Source organism: Macaca nemestrina, chromosome 3, assembly GCF_043159975.1.
Source record: "Macaca nemestrina isolate mMacNem1 chromosome 3, mMacNem.hap1, whole genome shotgun sequence".
In the NCBI taxonomy this organism is placed as follows: Eukaryota; Metazoa; Chordata; class Mammalia; order Primates; family Cercopithecidae; genus Macaca; species Macaca nemestrina.
The window spans coordinates 175,818,764-175,840,413 of NC_092127.1; the positions used below are offsets into that span (position 1 = coordinate 175,818,764).

The window sequence follows — 21,650 nt, forward strand, 5'->3', positions numbered from 1 at the left end:
GATAGCAGAATTCCTGCCACTCTGGTAGTAATTTATATATTTTGTTCAGCTAAATTCAGGGACCATAATTCGTATGGTTTTGCATAACTTAAGTGCTTCTCCAAATTTGTATATATCCAGTTGGCTTATTTTCAAAAAAGATTGTCTGACTATGGATAAACCAGCTCTGCATGTGGGTCAACATATATAGGAAATCAAGTTTATACTACTTCATGCCTATATATGTGTGTGTGTATGTATATATATGTATATACATATCTTATAATCTAGTGTCATTTAAAATAATTTATTATACTGTATATTGTTTATTATATAGATATGTAATGTGATTTGCACAAGAGTAAAAATAAGTTCAAGAAGATATCTAATTTTTTATAATCATTTGATATTTTCTTAGTGTATCTGCCTTATTTTATTTTTTTAACTTTCGAATCCATTCAAACTAATAGTGAAACAATTCATTATTTTTAATGAAAATACTTTTTAAAAAGTGCTCAGAGGACATTTAGAGAGCTATATCAAACTTAAATATCTTGCCATTTTCCATCTGGGCATCGCTCCAGTATTTTAAGCCACTAAATTTAATGAATATTTAAGATTAAATCTTAGTTCACTATTTCCCTAAAAGAGACCAAATCTCATATTGCACATCAAAAAGGACTGCCTCATAATTTTCTAACAATATGTAAGTGTCTCTCAAACCTTACAAATTTGAACAAAGGATAAATTTGATAGTTTTATGTGATATTTTCAAAATTAAACCTCCTTCCATCTTCTCTCTCTCCCTTACCCCACAGCACACATAAAGGCAATCACAAAACTAAGTTAACTTGAAATTCCTTTTTTTAAAATAAAAATCATTATTTCCTTCAACAAAATCAATTCTCTGAGATTCTGCTTCTTTTTTTCATTTAATAAATATGTGTTAAGTATCTAGCCACTGCAACATAAGATGCTGGGTAAATAGTGGGAAATAAAAGAGTATAGTTCTGGCATTCACCAAACTTAATGTCTACTGCAGGATATAGACAATAAACAGATAAACAACAAACATCATGTTACACATGAAGGAAAATAAGGTACTGGAAGAAGTGGTCAGGCAAGACAGCTCTGAGGAAGTGAAAATCAAAGTGAAGACTGAAGAAATCTGGCTTGCACAGTGTGCGTTGTGCAGCATGTTGTGAGCTGTGTTGGCTGGGAGGGGTGGGGACCTGCCTGTTTCCATGAACTGAAAGAAGGCCAGCATAGCTGCAAGCCAGCCAGTAACAGAGAGAGTGGTGACAGATGAAACTCAAGAACATTCCAAAACGCTTGACTTGATTCTAAGTGCAACAGGAAGCCCTGGCAGGGTTTTAACCTCACCTAATATCAGTGCAAAGAAAATATGTAGTTTTTAAAAAAATTTCCTGGAAAGACTCTGTTTGAAACTTTATGAAGAAATTTAGAAATCTGAGTGAGAATTTTGCATGAATTAGCTATGGCTTAAAGTGTGGTCATGCTAGAACCACAGAGTAGGCAGTCTCCATTATTCTGAAAGGGTGCGATGTCTTTTGTATGTTTTAAGCTGTTTGCCTGGCTGCAATGTGAAACTGGTTTCTGGTTCCCTCACTACTACTCTACTTGTAGAAAAAAAAAATGTTTTTTTGTTTCGTTTTGTTTTGTTTTTTACTAGTCTTACAGAATGAATTATCTTGATGACCTAAATCTTATTTTCATTTTCAGCATTTGCTTGGTTAAACCTCTGATGAGATACAAAAGTTTCTAAGAGAATAACATTTCTAAAATACAGAGGGGATTTAAAAAACATTTATTCACCTATTATCTACTGCAGCAGTATCCAACAGAAGTTTCTGTGGTTATGAAAATGTTCTATATCTGTGCTGTCCAATATAGTAGCCAGTGCTCACATGTAGCTACTGAGTATTTAAAATCTGGCTAGGGTGACTAAAGAGCTGAATTGTTAATTTAATTTCATTTTAATTTGTTTAAAATCCATACACCGCTAGTGGCCATGAAATTGAACAGCTCAGATCTACTGTATATGTATCAGGGGTTTTCAACCAGGGCAGGCCACTGGGAAACACAGACACAGCACCTACTCTCTAGAAATGTACAAACATATAAATATGACAAGACATGAACATGCATCTCTGCAATATAAGGTAGAAAATATGAAGCTGAGATTGGGGTTACCCCCTGGGGATTTCAGAACAGGCATTGATGCTTTTTGAGTGAGAAGCTGAGGGGCATGTGGTGGAATATTGGGAGAACCCAACCACAATATTTCAATGTAGGTTCTTTCTATTTTCCATAAGTGTCGGCCGGATGAGAAATAAAGAGAGACAGTATAAAGAGAGGAATTTTACACCTAGGCTTATGGGGGTGACATCACCTATTAGTAGGACCATGATGCCCACCCAAGCCTCAAAACCAGCAAGTTTTTATTAAAGGTTTCAAAAAGGAGGGGGTGTAAGAACAGGGAGTAGGTACAAAGATCACATGCTTCAAAGGGCAAAAAAGCAGAACTACTAATAAGGGTCTAATAAAGATCACATGCTTCTGAGGGAACAGGACAAAGGGCAAAAGCAGAACTACTGATAAGGTTCCAAGAAAGATCACAAGGCAAAGGGAAAAAGCAGAACTACTGATAAGGGTCTATGTTCAGTGGTGCACATATTGTCTTGATAAACATCTTAAACAACAGAAAACAGGGTTCGAGAGCAGAGAACTGGTCTGACCATAAATTTACCAGGGCTGAGTTTTTCTCCACCCTAGCAAGCCTGAGGGTACTGCAGGAGACCAGGGTGTATCTCAGTCCTTATCTTAACCGTGTAAGACAGACATTCCCAGAGTGGCTGTTTATAGACCTCCCCCCAGGAATGCATTCCTTTCCCAGGGTATTAATATTAATATTCCTTGCTAGGAAAAGAAGTTAGTGATATCTTCCCTACTTGCACATCTGTTTATAGGCTCTCCGCAAGAAGAAAAATATGGCTGTTTTTGCCCGACCCTGCAGGCAGTCAGACCTTATGGTTGTCTTCCCTTGTTCCCTAAAAATTGTTGTTATTCTGTTCTTTTTCAAGGTGCACTGATTTCATATTGTTCAAACACACATATTTTACAATCAATTTTTATAGTTAACGCAGTTATCACAGTGGTCCTGAGGTAACCTACATCCTCACCTTGTGACGATAACAGGATTAAGAGATTAAAGACATGCATAAGAAATTATAAAAGTATTATTTGGGAATTGATAAATGTCCATATTAAAATGAAATCTTCACAATTTATGTTCCTCTGCCACGGCTCCAGCCGGGCCCTCCATTTGGGGTCCCTGACTTCCCGCAACAGTGGAAGAACTGGCAAAAGTACTGGGCCTTGAAGGATGAGCAGGGTTGTTAATATGTGGAACTGGAATGAAGATACTAAGAGCAAAGGAACCAATAGAAGAGGAGAACACAGGATCAACATTAGTGACATGAAAATAATAGCTCACATCTGTCAAGCACATATTATGAAAGGGTTTTCTAAGAGCTTTACATGCATCAATTAAATAATTCTCACAACAGCTTTTAAAGCTAAATGCTATTGTCATGATCCTTAATTTATAGATAAGGAAACTGAGGGCAGTGAGGTCAAGCACATTGCTCAAGGTCAAGCTGGTAGTGACAGAACTGAGATCTGAACCCAAGAAATTTGCTTCCAGATTGGGCAGCTTTATACTGATTTTGCTACCTGATTTAAAAGTTGGGCATAGAGTATCCCTAATGAAAGCTTTGGGGTCAACTAATAACTATAGGGTTGGGATGTGGAGATCACCTGTGATGACCAAACACAGGTCCTCATAACAAATCCTCATCAGAGGATGGCAGGAAGATGAGAAAACAGTAAGAGACTTCCCAGTTTAAGGGTTAATGGGAGAACAAAGGTGGTGCTGTGTACTGGGAGAAAGCTGGGGTGAGAATGCAATGGAGATGTGAGCAACTGATTCTAAGGACGTCTGAAAGGCCAAAGCTCTTTGACTTGGCTTTTGAAGTTTTCCTGGTGGTCCTGAGTCATCTTTTTCTATAGAAATTTTATTTGATGGGGGAATTATTTCACTTTTTTAGGTTCTTACCCTTTCTCTTCTTTTTAAGTGTCTCCCTTACAAAGATGAGTTATGTTATAGCTTGGTTGTTGAATTCATACTGTTTAATCAAATGTCCATAGATATTCAGAGTTATGTTTAATCCCCTCTGGAAATGGTTAATTTTATCTTGGAAAGCCATCATGTTTTGTACAACAGCATTATGTACACTATGTTAGGGTACATTTTTGTGGTGTCCATTCTTCTGGTGATGTCATTATCACTTCTTCTAAACCTACACTTGCTTCTGTTACAGTTGCTCTTTTAAATGAGTTCATAACTCTGGCTTTCATTTTGTATAAGGAAAAATGTCCCAGAGTTGTCACAAGCAATAGCTTTGATAGTAGAAACATTTCAACCATCCCAAAGGACCTGCCTGTGAGATTCACCCTCATTATTAAAATCAAGTCACCTGCCACAAGGATGAAATTAAAATTTTTGTATTGGTAAATACAGTTAATCTACAATGTATACATATGGAAAACCCAATTAGTACCTACAGTTGAGGAATATTTCTGGAGACCATACCAGCTGGTAGTCTAGATGGGACAGATGGCCTAAAGCTCTTTAATGGGGAGAAGATAATGTGCTGGCTTGGAGAGATCTGAATAAAGGACTTCATGAACTCTGTTTCTCATTAAAAAAGTATACTAGAATAATAATTTTACAGGCAGTACTTTTATGAGAATGGAAGTTAGCTTCACAAACAGGATAATTTGCATCCAGCTTATATCAAATGATAACAAAACATAGGAATTTTTTTTCTGTCTTGTCCTTATAGATGTCAGTGTGCACACCCACACGAAATAATTATGCTGTAAATGTTAAAGCTTGAGGTCTTTTTGCTTTTTTTTCCTTTTATCTTGTTTGAAAACTCTGAGGACCCCATCACTTACATAACTCTTAGACCTTTAATCATCTTTAGTGATAATGGTACTAACAGTGATGATGGTGGTGGTGGTTTTGGTAATGATTGATAATTAACTAATGATGGTACCTAACATAACATTACAAGAGTCTTTACATATATTATCACATTTGTTCTTCACAACAGTCCTTACTGGTATCCCTGTTTTACATTATCATCTTCATTTTGTATTAGCATATTTGAGTCTCACAAAAGATTATTTCTATCCCCTTTTTACAAATGAGGTTGGGGTACACACAGATAGGCAAAGTAGCTTACCCAAGATCATCTAGCTAGTTGATGGCTGAGATGAGATTCATCCAGGCAGATGGTTTTACAGTCCACCTTAACCCGGTATACACGATCCTCATAGCATTTCTTATATAACTTTTAAATGAATTAATAACAGGCATAATATGTATATTGTTCTATTGGTTGTCTAGTACTTTTGCTTACATTATCTGACTCCCAGCAGCTCTATAAAGTTGTTGAAAAATGGCCTTAAGAAGGAGGATGTGATGTTGCCAAAGTTGCCCCAGTAAGATTGTTAGAGCTCAGGCTTACTCCTTAGTTTTATGGAAACAAGTTCCATATCAATTTTAATTGTTTCTGTCATATCGGGATGGTATTTCCTGTGGAAATGAACACTGAGACAGTCACGGAGCACATCCCATGCCTGGGAGAAGTGTTACCTGCCCGCCTAGTCTGAAGGTAGTGAACTGACTTTTGAAGCTTGGGCAAATGCAGGTCCCTCCTTTCCTTAGAGGTGTGTGAGTCTGAAAATGTTCCTCCTTTGCCTTTTGCTCTTAATGGGGCTCAGTCAGTTCCTCTGATGCCTAGAAAGTACATCAGGGTATTAGTCTCTTCTCACGCTGCTGATAAAGACATACCCAAAACTGGGTAATTTATAAAGGAAAGAGGTTTAATTGACTTACAGTTTCCCATGGCTGGGGAGGCCTCACAATCATGGTGGAAGATCAAGGGATGTCTTATATGGTGACAGGCAGGAGAGAGCTTGTGCAGGGGAACTCTCCTTTATAAAACCATCAGATCTCATGAGACTTATTCATTATCACAAGAACAGCATGGGAAACACCCACCCCTGTAATTCAGTTACCTCCCACTGGGTCTGTCCCATGACATGTGGGAATTGTGGGAGCTACAATTTAAGATAAATTTGGGTGGGGACACGACCAAACCACATCAGTCAGATTTCATTAAGGTTTTAGGTTAGTATTTTTGCTCAAATATCCCTTTGATTTAGATCGATGGTATTTCATAGGGTCTTAGGTCAGAAAAGGTTAGATTACAAAAATGTGAATTATAACCTCATGATTCCCAGTCACTAGCAGCGTGACCTCGAAAACCTGACTTATCTTCCAGGAGCCTTGGTTCCCTCACCTGTAAAATAATGATTTAAAAAAACTGGCATGACAGAATTTCTCTGGCTATTACATGAAATGCTTCATGTAAAGCACCTAACTCAATATCTGGATAGGAGACACTCAATGCATTTTGACAGGTACTTTTGGCATCATATTTAATTCAGAGCTGGCTCAGATCTAGGACATGAATGATTCTACCTTTATGCAGAAACTGGCAAAAGTGATTCATGCAACTCTCTCAGGGAGCTTTTCTGTTTTTGCGGTAAGTGCTCATCAAATGAAGGATAAATCACAAGGGTCTAAAGGGGAGACTTCCTATCACCTATTATACCTTACTGCATTTGATGTGGGAAAGTATATGGCCTGGTAACATTTTTGACATTTTTGAAATGTTTATCATTTATTTTAAAGGGTTTTTATATACAACTACGTTATTATATTTGCATTAGTTTGCCTGTTTCTCTTCTCTGTACTCTTCATTTACTTATGTTTATTTATTGTTTTGTACTCATGATAACTGGATCTTTGCCTCAAATTGCTTTACTTGTGTTACACTTCAAAGTTCATCACCATTGGGCAAGTTTCTGAAAAGTTTTTCTCTAGGATGGTAATAACTTCTTGTTGAAAGATGGGTGATTCTATCTTACCTATATATTTGTCTAGATGTTGTAAATATTATTAAATAACTTCTTCTCTGTGTTGTTGGTAGCAGGAAAATCTATGGTAATAATTTTAAATTTGTGTTGTTAACACTATTTGTTCCTGTTAAAATGCAGTTTTCCCCCCTTTCAACCAGATAGCTAGATTCTCATCTTGGAGATTTTGCAAGACAAACAATAGAAGCTGTTTGATGCTAGAAACTCTTGGCTTCTTCTGTAGAAGCTTGGATTTGTTGCAGAGGTGATATGAATTGTTCTAAAAAGGGAAAGTAGAAATAAATGAAAGGGACTTATTTTTCTTTCCTGATTGGCAGAATCCGGAGGTTTTCAGTATTCCAGGAGTATCAGGAACCTTTGAAGATTATGGCAACATCTAGAAAAGTTGGAAGTCATTAGAAGATGTAGCCCCTTGGGAGCACCTAGACAAGCTGGATCTAGGCACAGGATTTATCCTGAGTATGACACAGAAGACTGGACATAGGTACAGGAATCCTGTATCCCAAGTCTTATGTGAAAGCCTGGATCTTGGCATAGGAATCCTATATCCCAAGCATTACACAGAAACATCAGAATTTCTGGCTGTGGATAGGCTTATCCTGGGTGAGACAGTAGGTAAACCAGTGATTTTGACCAATAGTCTTACCAAGTGAGGAAGGCACCCAATTCCTTAGCATTATGTAAGAGCCTGGGATCTTTGTATGATCTTTGTATGTTCTTGTGGTTGATTTTCTGTCATATGGTGTGATGCGAGAACACAGTCAAATTTAAATTGGTTTTAAGAAAAAGAAATTGACTTATTTTTTGCAATTTGAGTTTGTGGATTGGGATTCATTTTACTACAGCTTCATGTATGTACAAGCATAATATTTAGCTAAACAACTCTTATGGATCCTGACATTTAATAACTAGCCCAACCTCTTGACAGCTGATAGCTCATGGTATTGTTTTATAGTGTTGTTTACATTTTTTAGTTTGTCTCTTTTTTTCCAGCTATGGTATGAGCTTCTGGAATACAGAAATCTTGCTGGCATTCCCTGCAATATCTACAGTATTAATTTAAATATCTGTGCCTGGATTCCCACCATTATGTTTGTTCTGGAGGGTATTAGAAAATAACAATATTTGTTTTTAATACAATTCTTATTTTCTTAGATTCTCAAAGGATGATGTTAATAATTAATAGACTCTTAGTAGTCCAGTTAATAGTATTCATCTTAAGGGAAAAATTAAGTAATAAAGGGTGATAATAATCTAAAATAAAGTAGCCTCTTTTTCTAGAACTAGATGCATTAATTTTTATTTTCTTGAAAATAGTTATTGTGAATATGCCAATTTGTTTGGTATATGGGATACCTAGAGATATTTTTCTTGAGCCAAACATGTATGAATTTATCCAGCACATGCTTGCTTATAAGTATTTCAGCTTAACTTTATTCACTGAAAAATTGGTATAGCTCATCAAACAGTAAGAATGTTTGTAGATGTTAAAATTTCAAGGCAACCTCCGCTATTAACTGCATTTGACCTCATTTGCAACCATGACAAGGGATTCTCACGAGGTCTTGCCTGTACTGGTTGAGACACACTTTGCAGCTTTCTTGGAACACTCTTTCATGGGCCTAGTTTAAATTCTGTCAAGCATCATGCTAACTATACCTTTATCCTGTCATCCCACACATTCCTTTTCTTGCTCAAATCACACATACTACATTCATTTAATCTTACAGAAAAGAAAAGAAAAAAAAGTATGCCACTCAGATGTGTCTGCAAGGCTGTTTTGTCTCTTCTTTCTCCAGTTATTTACTTTTTAAATTCAGTGGCCATATGTGAGTAGCTCCCATCACCACATGAGTGGAAGGCTCAGCGAATCCTACTCACTTCTCTTGAGTTTTGCTGCAGATATAGAAATCCTCAAGTGGGATTATAAAAGGCAAGGTTTTATTGAAAACACCTGGGTAGCATTACATTGTTATCTATTTCATTTTGTTAGCTTAGGAGCTTTCTTTTAGACATGAACTGTGGCTTAATTAAAGTCTAAAATATTCCTTCACTATTCCACCCAAATCCTCATATAGTACCATATACCCTATGGCAAATAGTGGATGAGAGACTTCATGGAGTAATCAGACGTTGGATTTTACTCTTATCCATCTTTAACCTTGGAAATGGAGACAGGTTATGTAAGTAGGATTGAGTAGCATGTTTGATCTTAGCTTTTTAAAGTATTGTAAATCTGAAATGTGTTGCTATTTACTAAGGAATCCCTGATTCTCTCATTTGTGTTACTTTTGCCATGTGTTTTCTAGCCAGAGGGCTCAAGTCGAGCATGTGGTAAATGTCTTTCTCTGTTAGTTAAAGGGGGGCTAATGCTGCCTACTCTGTCCCTTACAGTAAGAGTAAAGTGGGAATGGAATATGTTGGCACTAAAAAAATATTTTCTTGTTAACTTAATAGTTGGTATTAAAAGATAACAAAACCTGTATTTCCCTTCCCCATTTTGTGATGAGCACAGCTTTCTGAATTTGTTTACCTCATTCAGACTCTTACTCAAGAGTTTTTTGTCTTTGGTGTTTGATGTATAAGGGAGTCCATTGCCTCTCTTTGGGGAATACACTAGCCTAGCAATAGGCCAGTCATCTCCAATAATAGTCCTTCCTTCTCATAAAAAAATATGTGGGTACTAGGAAAAATTCTCTCTGATTTTTAAGAAGTTTGGGCAAAAAGAAGGTAGGAGGGTTAGGGGGAGGAGGAGTTGATAGAGATTTTGAGGAGAGATCACACTTCTTGGAGTTGTAATCTCTTACCAGTTTTCTGATTTTGTGTTATTTAATATTTCTATGCATTGTCCTTGTTTTAGGTACTTGATAGGATAATGAGATCACATTGTAGACATGTGGTATTAAATGATTCTTTTGTCTTATCCTCATCCCCCTTTCCTAACAGGCTCAGCAGTCTCTGTTGGTCTCAGTCCCCTCTTGTTCAACCTTCATAGTGTCTTTCTTTGTCCACTTGGTGATCTAACCTTGGCCCTTCCCAGTGAGCTGTCTGAATGGAGACTCTGGAGTCTTTGCTTGTAAAATGTTGCTGCCACTTACCATACCTTAAAAGAATGACACGTGTTCTAAGCATGGGAGGCAATTACATGATCTTCGTGATAATTAGATTAATGCCTTACTTCTCTCTAGGATGTCAGTTCTAAATAGGCAGGACCCTGGTCTCATTAATCCCCTTGTGAATCCTAAAAGGCTAATATAAGTCTGACCTGTCAGAGATGCTCTACAAATTAAATAAACTTATGACTGAAAATGCTGATCATTAGAGTAGCATTTAGAGTGTGTAAAGTTCATGTGTAAAGTTAAATAACAAAAAATAATTAAACTTCCTGTGGTTTAAATTAGTAAGGAAACTCTAGGCACTGTAAACCTATTAGGTATATGCAAAATAACACCATTAGTTTCTTGTATCATGCACTACACTAGATAACTGCCCAGGTATGCATGATGAAGCCTGGAAAGATGAGATACCTACATTAAAATTGTTTTAGGTGAACATATGCATATTAGGGTTCTCCAGAGAAATTAAACTAATAGTGTGTGTGTGTGTGTTTAATTTATGCATTATGGGAATTAGATCATGTATTATGGAGGCTGATAAATTCCATAATCTGCCATTTGCAAGCTGGAGAACCTGGAAGTCCAATGGTGTAATTCAATTTGAATCAAAGGCCTGAGAACCGAGGTAGGGGTTAGTGGCACTGGTATAAGCCTTTGAGTCTGAAGACTTGAGAAGGAGGAGCTGTGGTGTCCAAGAGCAGGAGAAGATGGATGTCTTAGCTCAAGACAGAAAGTGAATTTGCCCTTCCTCCACCTTTTTGTCCTATTTGAGCCCTTAACAGAATGACTAATGCCTACCCACATTGGTGAAGCTGATCTTCTTTACATAGTCTACTTACTCAAATGCTAATGTCTTCTGGAAACACCCTCACAGACACACCCAGAAATAGTGTTTTACCAGCTACCTGGGCATCCCACGGTCCAGTCAAGTTGAGACATAAAATTAACCATCACAAAATGCTTTCAAATTCAGAGCAATTTATCATGGACTTTATTGCTCTACTGAGAAAACATGTATTTTTTGAAATCTTTGAGCTGTGAAGTCTGGCATGGTGTGTCAGGAATTCTCCATCTTGGAGAGTTTCTTCTCAGGGCCAGTCTCTCTTCGAGAGCTCTAGCCAAGCTTTTGTAGCTCCTCTCTTCTAGTGTTGAGTGCAGATTAGATGAGGGAGTTGTTGGGGTCCGCGTGTTTCCTAAACAAAGGAATGAACACACAAGACAACACAGGACGGGACAAACATGGTGGCCGCCCCGAACGGCATGCTCTGCTTTATTTTATACAATCAGTTGTGGAATGTGGCCAAGTCACAAGTCACGTGTTGTTTTTCTGACCTTTTCCTGACTTTCTGGTTTCTCAAGATATTTACACATTAACCAGTCCCCAGGGCCTGCTGTTTGCAGCTGGCTCCTTTGTCCTCCCTGTTTGCAGGGAAGGAATGCCTTGCTTTGTTTGCAAGAGCAGGACTTATCGGGAACATCTCGTTTTCGAGCACATAGTCCTCTACAGGAGTCATCCCCAAAATTATAGATTTGAAGCTAAATGGAATCATGTTCATGAAACAGAATAAACTTGGAGAGAATTCCAGAATTTGAAAGTGATCATTAACGTGTTCCTCACATATCACTTAAGGCTAGCCATCCATTTCATATACAGTTTACCATGAACAATGTAGGAGTTAGTTGGGCCAACCCCCAATGCAGGCCAAAATCTGTATATAAGTTTTGACTCCCACAAAAGCTTAACTACTAATAGTCTACTGTTGACTGGAAGCCTTGCAGATGGCAAAAACAGTTGATTAACACATATTCTGTATGTTATGTGTTTTATATACTGTATTCTTACAATAAAGTAAGATACAGAAAAGAAAATATTAAGATAATCATAAAAGAATACATATTTACTATTAAGTGGAAGTGGATCATAATAGAGGTCATCATTCTCACTGATTTCATGTTGAGTAGGCTGAGGAGGAGGAATAAGAGGAAGGACTGGTCTCCCTATCTAAGGTATGGCAGAAGTGGAAGAAAATCTACATATAAATGTACCAAGCAATTCAAATGTATGTGTTCAAAGATCAACTATTAACTATGATCTAAGGAAGAAGGGAGACTAAAGCAAATTCCTATTCCATGTTGGGATGTGACAATATCAAAACTACATCTCAAGTCAAGAAACCACTAATTATTATCCCTTCTACCCTATGATATATGATATACATATGTCAAAACTACACATTCTGAGTGAAATAATTTTCTTTGTAATTAAATGTATGCATATATGTTAATTTTAATACAATTTTTGTTTATTTATTTAACTTACCAAACTGCTTGGCCAGTCATACTCAACATAAACCTAGCTTTTAGGGAAGTATTTATTCCTCCAGTTTTATTCCTAAATTTTATGTAAAGTTCTGCATATATATTACTTAGTTACAGAAGCAATATTGAAGAAAGGCTCCAATTTGCTAAATTTACCCTTGATTGATGATGCATGAGGATCCAAATTTTATTTCAGTAACTCATGGATGCAATTAGTTGTATGTGTAATGAGGATTAGGTAGGTCAGAAATTTTGTCCCATTAAGTGGACTGCTGAATAATAGAGAATTTTAATTCCAATCGGGCAATGAAGGAACACTGACACTAATACAGTATGGTCATGACACATTGTTGAATGTTCTCATCAACCTCAAGCCACAGGTTATTAACATGTTTTCTGGGAACAACTCATGTATTTTCAGAACTTGAAAGAATAAGTTGTTGATGAATCAATAAGTAGCCATTAACTTTTATTAATTATATAGGTAACCTGAACTTAATTTATTGATATGCATGGTAAGCTGCCCTAGATTGAGTGACCCCTCATCCTTCTCATAGATTCACAGATTAGATGTCCATGTGTTAACACACATGCCATCAGGTAGCTGGCGTCCATGGAGATGTGTAAATTACCAGATGCAGGACGGAATTGGGCTTTCAATGCAGGGGTCCCCAGTCCTCAGGCCGTGGACCAGTCACAGTCTGTGGTCTGTTAGGAATCAGGCAGCACAGCAGGAGATGAGTGTCAGTGAGCAAGCAAAGCTTTGTCTGTATTTACAGCAGCTCCCCATTGCTTGCATTACCTCCTGAGCTCTGCCTCCTGTCAGATTAGTGGCAGAATTAAATTCTCATAGGAACATGAACCCTCATGTGAACTGTGCATGTGAAGGGCTCTAGGTTGCATGCTCCTTATGAGAATCGAATGCCTGATGATCTGTCACTGTCTCTCATCACCCCAAGATGGGACCATCTAGTTGCAGGAAAACAAGTTCAGTGCTCCCACTGATTCTACATTGTGGTGAGTGGCATGATTGTTTCATTACATAGTATAATGTAATAATAATAGAAATAAAGTGGACAATAAGTATAATGTGCTTGAATCATCTCATAACTATCCCCTCCAACCCTTCTGGTCTGTGGAAAAAATGTATTCCATGAAACTAATCCCTGGTGCCAAAAAGGTTGAGGACTGCTATTTTAATGTCTTTAGATTCCTATTTGTCTTCATGGAAAAATACTTTAGCCATATTTGATACTTCTTATATGTTTTCCCTTTCAACTTCTGATTTTTTTTAAAATAATTACTTGTTTAATGTCTAAACACAATAGGTCATGAACTTTGAGAAGGTAATCGTATGCATTTATGCACAGTTGCATTTGAGTGCTGAATATAGTGCCTGAAATGTGACAGGTAGTCTACATATTTATTGAAAGAGTATAACTAAAATATTAATCAGTCATCTCCCTCTTTTGCATATGTCATAACAGGATTCTTCTATACAAAAGTAATTGTTTCTGGTCCTGGTGACAAATTTTTACTACAGTTTTCTCACACTTTTTTACTTCCAAGTACACAAGTGACATTAGTATAATAACTACAGGTCACTGTTGAAACAATTCAAATAAATACAGAATTGTAAATGGCAAGACAGAAAGATGTAGATGTTCTTTTCAGGGAAGAAGTAACTAAATACTATATGGGGTCCTATATTGTACTGAATAAACACCCTGCGATGCTACCTGAGACAATGTGTGTATTTTATTGTCCCACCTTGATTTTTGTGGGACTGTTCCTTAGAAAACATTGACCTGAAGCCTCTAGTGCAGCTTCATTTGGAAGAGGTCCAGAGTATATAATGTTTTGGTAACATTTAAGCATATGAAAGGGCAGAAAAAAAAAAAGCCTTAACTACCATGCTGTTTCATTGACTAACTCTGTCGCTTGTTTCCTAGTTTATATGTCAGAAGAAAACCATGATACAATTGATGTGTCCATCTAAACAGAAAACTCCTAAAGGAAAAGCAGCTCCATTTGTGACCTACATTCTTGAAACATTCACTTTTTCATGCCTAATTCTTAACACCACTACTATCAGTTATTGAATTGCTTAATATGTGCCACACCTGTATCATGCCCTGCCAAGCGCAGGGCCTTTGGATACGAAGTCCACAGTCTGGATGGTTCAAGTGTTCAAGTGAGATGAACTTGCTTACTGGCCAGGGCTCAGGAAGGGAAGAGCTGGAAGGGTGAGATATTTCACTCCCATTTTGCTTGATAAATCTTCCATAGAGGGGAAACTTCATGGAGGCAGAGAGTATAGAGATGTTACAGATAAAGGTGTTTTCAAGAGTGAGACTGCAGGATATTTGGTAAACAGCCTTGGGTTGCTGTTAGGTAGATATACATGTATTAGTCCATTTTCGTGCTGCTGATAAAGATATACCTGAGACTGGGAAGAAAAATGTTTAATGGACTCACAGTTCCACATGGCTGGGGAGGCTTCACAATCCTGGCAGAAGATGAAAGACACTTCTTACATGGTGGTGGCAAGAGAGAATGAAAGCAGAAACCCTTTATAAAACCATCAGATCTCGTGAGACTTATTCACTACCGTGAGAACAGTCTGGGGGAAACTTCCCCCACGATTCAACTGTCTGTCACCAGGTCCCTCCCTCAACACATGGGAATTAGGGGTGGGGGGATACAATTCAAGATGAGATTTGGGTGCAGACACAGAGCCCAACCATATCAATACATCTAGATGGAGTTCCACCAACTTTTATTTGGTAATAACTTTACTATATAAATATAGTAAATTTACATACCATGAAATTCACATACCATATAATTTACATACCATGAAATCCACCCATTGCAAATGTAATATCCAGTGATTCTGTGTAGATTTCTCTAGTGCAACCATTACCACATGTGGATGTTCAAAAGGCTGTGTGTCCTTCCGCCTCCTCAGCCCTCTTCTGTAATGATAGTGAACTCTCACAATGAGATCCTAATCTCTATCTCTTAAACCAGTGAAGGAATATTTTTAGTTTGTGGTCTTTTTCTTCTCCATTAAATTGTTTTCATTCCTCTGTTGTCAGGTAAGCATCCTAATTTGTTCTTAGCTTTCTGTAAATTTGTTCGTAGCTTTCTAACATTTCAGGTTTCAATATATTGTTTATTTGTGGGTAGAATGGCAGTGGAATGCGACAGAATGAAATTGCATGTTTAGGAATGTAAGTGCCTGTGTGGAGGGAGATAATAAAGTTTTTATTAAGTCACAAAATTCTATAACTTACCTTTGTCTTTATATTTATGATAATATATCCATATGCTGTTATATGAATATTTAGTAAATTTTGAATATCTTAGAATTATAGGTTTTTAAAGTGGCAGTGGTTTAAAGTCATTTTCTGGTCTAATTTTGAGCGGGTGAAATGTTATCCCCCAAACACGAAGCAGCTGACGCTAAGAGTGGCTAAATGTATTCATTCACGTTTTCATCAATTATTTGATGAATGACTTCTACAACCAAGTCACAGGATTAGTTATTAGTGAGGAAAAAGAAAAAGTGAAGTCTTTGTGGTTAGCTGAGCTGGCTTGGCTGTAACTGCTAATTTGGTGTTTGTTCATCAAATATATAATTTCACAGAATATCTACATCACACAAGGTCCCTGTATGATCATGATGGAGTGAGACAAAAAACAAGACCACTCTATTATCATGTCTGATCACAAACCAAACAAGAACACAACCCAAGCCATGAAAATGACTATGTGCGCTCAGCTAACATGACTGCTGTTTCTTTACCAACCCTCATTTTAGCCTTGCATTGTCCTTCTTGCCTTCTAAATAAAAACTACTAAGATTCACAGATTAGATGGTCATGTATTAACCCTACACATGACATCAGGTAGCTGGCATCCATGGAGATGTGTAAATTACCAGATGCAGGATGGAATTGGACTTTTAATGCAGGGGTCCCCAATCCTCAGGCCATGGACCAGTCGCAGTCTGTGGTCTGTTACAGGCAGCACAGCAGGAGATGAGTGTCAGTGAGCAAGTGAAGCTTTGTCTGTATTTACAGATGCTCCCCATTGCTTGCATTACCTCTTGAGCTCCGCCTCCTGTCAGATTAGTGGCAGCATTAGATTCTCTACATCACAAAGGTCACTGTATAATCATGATAGAGTGAGACAAAAAACAAGATTCTAAGATACCCGATCGTAGAATTGACCTTCCTTTTCAGCATTCAACAGAAAAATCTAATTCATAGTCCCCAATAGAGAGGAAAATTAGATTTGTCTGAATCTTCCACAAAATCATCTAACACAAACCCAAATCTTGTACCGAGCCCCTCTTAATAACCTCTACTGAGACCTTTCCTTCATGGTTCCACATGGTTGCTCCCTCCCTTGTTGCAATGAGCCTGGCTTTGTTTGACTCCTGATCTATTCCTGGTGATCTTTGGCTGGAGGTCAAGTACTTTAGGTTTGGAGGTAAAATGGATATAAAGAGACTTCGTCTCAGTTCTCATGGAACTTTTATTCTGTTCAGAGAGAAACTTGCTAATTAGTAGAAAATTGCCAATGAAATCAGTGCTCTGAATATAGGAATTTGCCTGTTTGTATAACAGGGCTCTGGAAGCTTCACTGGGGAAGTGTCTATTGAACTGAGAGGTAAGAAGGACAGACAAGGGGAAAGGTGAGAAGGGCAAAGGGAAAGGACCTGAAACAGCAGATCGGGTAGCACTTTGGAGAAACTGAAAGAAGGCCAGTAGCAATAGAGGGCAGGGTAATGGTGGGGGTTGGGCAGGTGAGGTCCAGTGTTAGAGATTCTGAATGGAGAAAATCGTGGTCGTTTTTTCAAAGAGCTGAAAGAAAGCCATTGAAAGATTTACGGAAGGTAATGGTGTTGTCACATCACAGTGCATTGTACAAAGATTTTTGGATGTTGTGTGAAGAACATATTTGGGAGGATCCACATTGGATGTGGGAGGACTGGCCCAGAGGTTTATTTAGATGAGAAGTGATAAAAGCTTGGGTTACAACAGAGGAAGTAAGAATGGAGAGATGTCGACTCTTCTTGGATATATTTTATTGCTAAAATAAATAAGACTGTATAATGGATTAGGACCAAGGAAGTGGGAGGGAGAGGGAGGTGTTCTGGCTTGGGCAACTCAAGAGATGCCATGATATTTACCGGCTTGATGCATGGCACATTTACTACCTTTACTAACGTCAAAAACCTGCTCAATATTGGAACTAAAATTCACTTTGTCTGTCTTCTGGAGCAGGCCTTCTTCCCTTTACTTTCAACCTTTGCGTCAAAAATGAAGTACGAAGGAAGACGTGGAACTGGGAGAATTTCAGGAAGGTTAGTTCAGAAATTGATTTGCAGGAAGTTTTGAAATATACCATCATGTTATAATAATTGGTCATTTTAAGGCCCCTTTAAAAAATTCCAAGATTAATAATTTTAAAGTTGACTCAGTTGAATAGGAAGGTTGTTCTCTGGGAATGAAAGTTGGGGTGCAAGGTTGGAGAGAGAATGCGGTTTAGGAAACATGATGATATGGATGAGAACGATCTCTTTAGATGTTATTGGAACCGTGTCTTTATTTTTGTGCTTTTTTGTTAATAGATCAGCCTTGCATTCATCCACTCAACCATTATTTTCATTCAAAAACATGTTCAGAGAGTGATTAATTCCCATGTCTGTTGCCAGAAGCTGAAGATAAATAACAATGAATAATTGTTTAACGATGTAGAGAATATCAGTCCAGGAGTCAGGAAACCGGGTGTTAGCCCCAGATCTGTTTCTATTCTTATGTACATTTCTTTAAATACTTTATTATTTTTTGACCTTTGTTTTCTTATCTGCAAGATGGAAATAAAAAAATACTTACCCTGATTACCTTAGAGGCACCAACCTTTATTTAGGGAAACAAAAACAAAAACTATGCTCCCCAAACTGCAAAGCAACCTAAGGGAGGCAGAGAGACGATGAATTTTGGTTCCTTGTAAAGTGAGGATAATATTAGTGCAGGCCTAAGGTTTTCAGGATTGGTAAATGAGATAGGACATGTAAGGTCTATTAAATACTAAATATCCTAAGTGAAAAATACTATTCATACTAAATATTAAAACACTAAAAACTGAAATGTTCCCTTGTTGTTGGAGAAAGTCAGATTTTAACATTCCTGGCATAGTGGTCAAATACTGTGGTTTTGATTTGTAAGACAGGCAACAGTCTGCACTTCAGTCTCGGTAGCCTGGGGTTAAGAAAAATTGAATAATATTAATAATATTAATTCCCGTTCTCATTAAACATTTTCTCTCCCGTGAAGAACTTCAGGACCTTAGCCCCTTCTGTGCCCTACCCTATGCACCCCACCTAAAATTATTCTTTTAAAAAAAAAAATTACCTGAATTCTGTTTGTGTTCTCTATCCCTTTCCTACTATTTTTTTTTTTTTCTTGATGACTTCTGTCTGTATAGCTCTTAAGAAGGATGTTTTATATGGCACTGTCTAAGAAGGCACTGCTTCTCAGCCCAGTAGCTATATCCTGGTGCTGTGCAGCTGTAAAAAAATAAAAATTCTTCAATTAGCCGGGCATGGTGGCACGCGCCTATAGTCCCAGCTACTTGGGAGGCCAAGACAGGAGAATTGCTTGAACTCATGAGGCAGAGGTTGCAGTGAGCTGAGATTGTGCCACTGCACTCCAGCCTGGGTGACAGAGCGAGACTCCATCTCAAAAATAATAATAATAATAATAAAATAAAATAAAATAAATAAAATAAAATAAAATAAATCTTTCATGTGTCATTTACCACCATTTTCCAAGCAGTGTTCTGGGCAGATGTGAGGAATAATGCCTCCTCCTGCCTCCACAACTTGGTGGTGTATGTCATGACTTGCGTGTCCCAAATTAGTATTGTTTTGGTACCAAATCCATGGCGCACTTTCTATACCCACCAATCTAACTCACTTTCCCTTCTTTCTCTTGCCAGACACAAAGCCACTCTTGACAACTAGAGGTTTGTCACTGGTGTCATATGACCAGTGATTTTTAAATTCAACTGGGTCTCATCTACTGCTGCACATGTATCAATGTATTTTAGAGGTTTCTTTTTATTCCTTGACTCTTTTATCATAAATTTAAAAAAATTACATGTCAAAATACCTTTTATTGCTTATGTAATAAAAGTGCTTTGGACATGAAGCTATGAAAACCGGCGTGACCGCATGTTCTCACTCATAGGTGGGAACTGAACAATGAGATCACTTGGACTCGGGAAGGGGAACATCACACACCGGGGCCTATCATGGGGAGGGGGGAGGGGGGAGGGATTGCATTGGGAGTTATACCTGATGTAAATGACGAGTTGATGGGTGCTGACGAGTCGATGGGTGCAGCACAGCAACATGGCACAAGTATACATATGTAACAAACCTGCAGGTTATGCACGTGTACCCTAGAACTTAAAGTATAATAATAATAAAAAATAAATTAAAAAAATAAAAAGATTTATGCAAAAAAAAAAAAAATAAAAGGAAAACCAGTGTGAGAATATGTTCTGTCTCACACACTAGTTAAATCATCCGAGGGAAAACATTTAAAAGTCTCCGAACCTTATTTACCTGTAAAATGGACATAAAACCTTACTTGATTTTACTGAGAAGATGCCCTCACAAAATCTTGCACAGTGCCTTACAAAGTTTCGGACTTGGAGAATGAATGTAATGAAAGTGTTGGCCCCAGTTTGACTAAAGAAGACAGGAGAGACTTCTCATGAGAAATGCTGGCAAATGTTGACTAGAATCTCTTTCTGAAGCTATAGTGTGCTTGATTACCTGAGGCCCTGGGGAGAGTTTATGTTCGTCATCATAATGTTACATGCTATGTTTGGCAGTATATTATATTCTGCTATACCTGCAATTTATTTTGGGAAGGAGTTTGTATGAGGAAATCTGTAGTAATATAAGTAGTATTGGATTTTCCTTCAATTCCTCCAGGTCCTGTTTTATTAATGCCTCAGTCCTTTCTTTTTAGATCATCATGTGAATGATGATGAAAGTAGAAAATATTCATTGAAAACAGAAAATGTACATGATTGGGGAGTGAGTTGTTGTCTCAAGGCAAATAATTCACTTGCTTCTTTTGACTGCAAACTTCTATGTTATTTGAAAGTATTTTGCCTAGGGAGTCACTGTTTTATTTTAGTTCTTTAAAAATGTTGGTAACTTTACTATATGAATTGATCTGATTTGGTTCATTTTTGTAATCCTTGCTTTGGCTAGAAAAGGAAAGAAAATGACAGTAAAGGCCCTTTTGCAAAACAAACCAAATCTAATAAGAAAGCAAATGTAAAACAATGAATTGGAGCAACTCTTCAGTGTCTCTTAATATTTTAGTTGAAAACCATAAAATCAACCGTGAAAACTGCCAGTTACAGAACTCCGTAGCATAACCAAAATTCCCAGTGGTCTCGAAATAATGTAGTACCAACTTGATTTAAATAATTTGGTCACTGATAATTTGATTTCTTTAACACACCAATAAAATGGACACTTTTAGGGTGAAAGAACTCATTTCTCCACAGGAGGCTAGAGAATATTCAGGATCTTTCTATAAGCTTAGCTATCAAAGGTGTGTGCTGTATATAGAGATTATCTTTAAGTAGATTCTTATCCAGATTGAGTGGAGGGGTTGGCAAGCATTTTCTATAGTGAGCTCCATGGTAGAAATTTTAAACTTTGCAGTCATATAGTCACCGTTACAACTACTCAACTCTGTCATTGTAGGATGAATGAAACTACAGACAATAAGGAAATGAATGGATGTGGTTTGTTGTCATAAGATTTATTTACAAATATAGGCAGTGTGTCAGGTTTACTCCATGGAGTGTAGTTTACTAACTTCTGTTCTAGGGAGAGGGAGGGAGGGAAACTTATTTGTTAAATGGTTAACATGTGACATAGAAATCACAGCTTTCCAGAGTTCAGAAGTGTGTCTTCATTGCTGTTCTAAAGGCCTGAACATGAAGTCTTTATCCCTATCCAGTTCTGTCACTCCCTTGCACCTGGCACATTCAACAAATATTTACTGTCTTGTTATTAACCTGTTAAAGTCATCA

General features: G+C 37.5%; 1 protein-coding gene across 4 annotated transcripts in view; it reads left to right on the top strand.

Annotated features, from left to right (window-relative positions):
- LOC105487858 (potassium voltage-gated channel interacting protein 4) overlaps positions 1-21,650 on the top strand; it is a 1,213,665-nt gene that overhangs the window by 127,407 nt on the left and 1,064,608 nt on the right. The gene's annotated exons all lie outside the window — the stretch shown is intronic.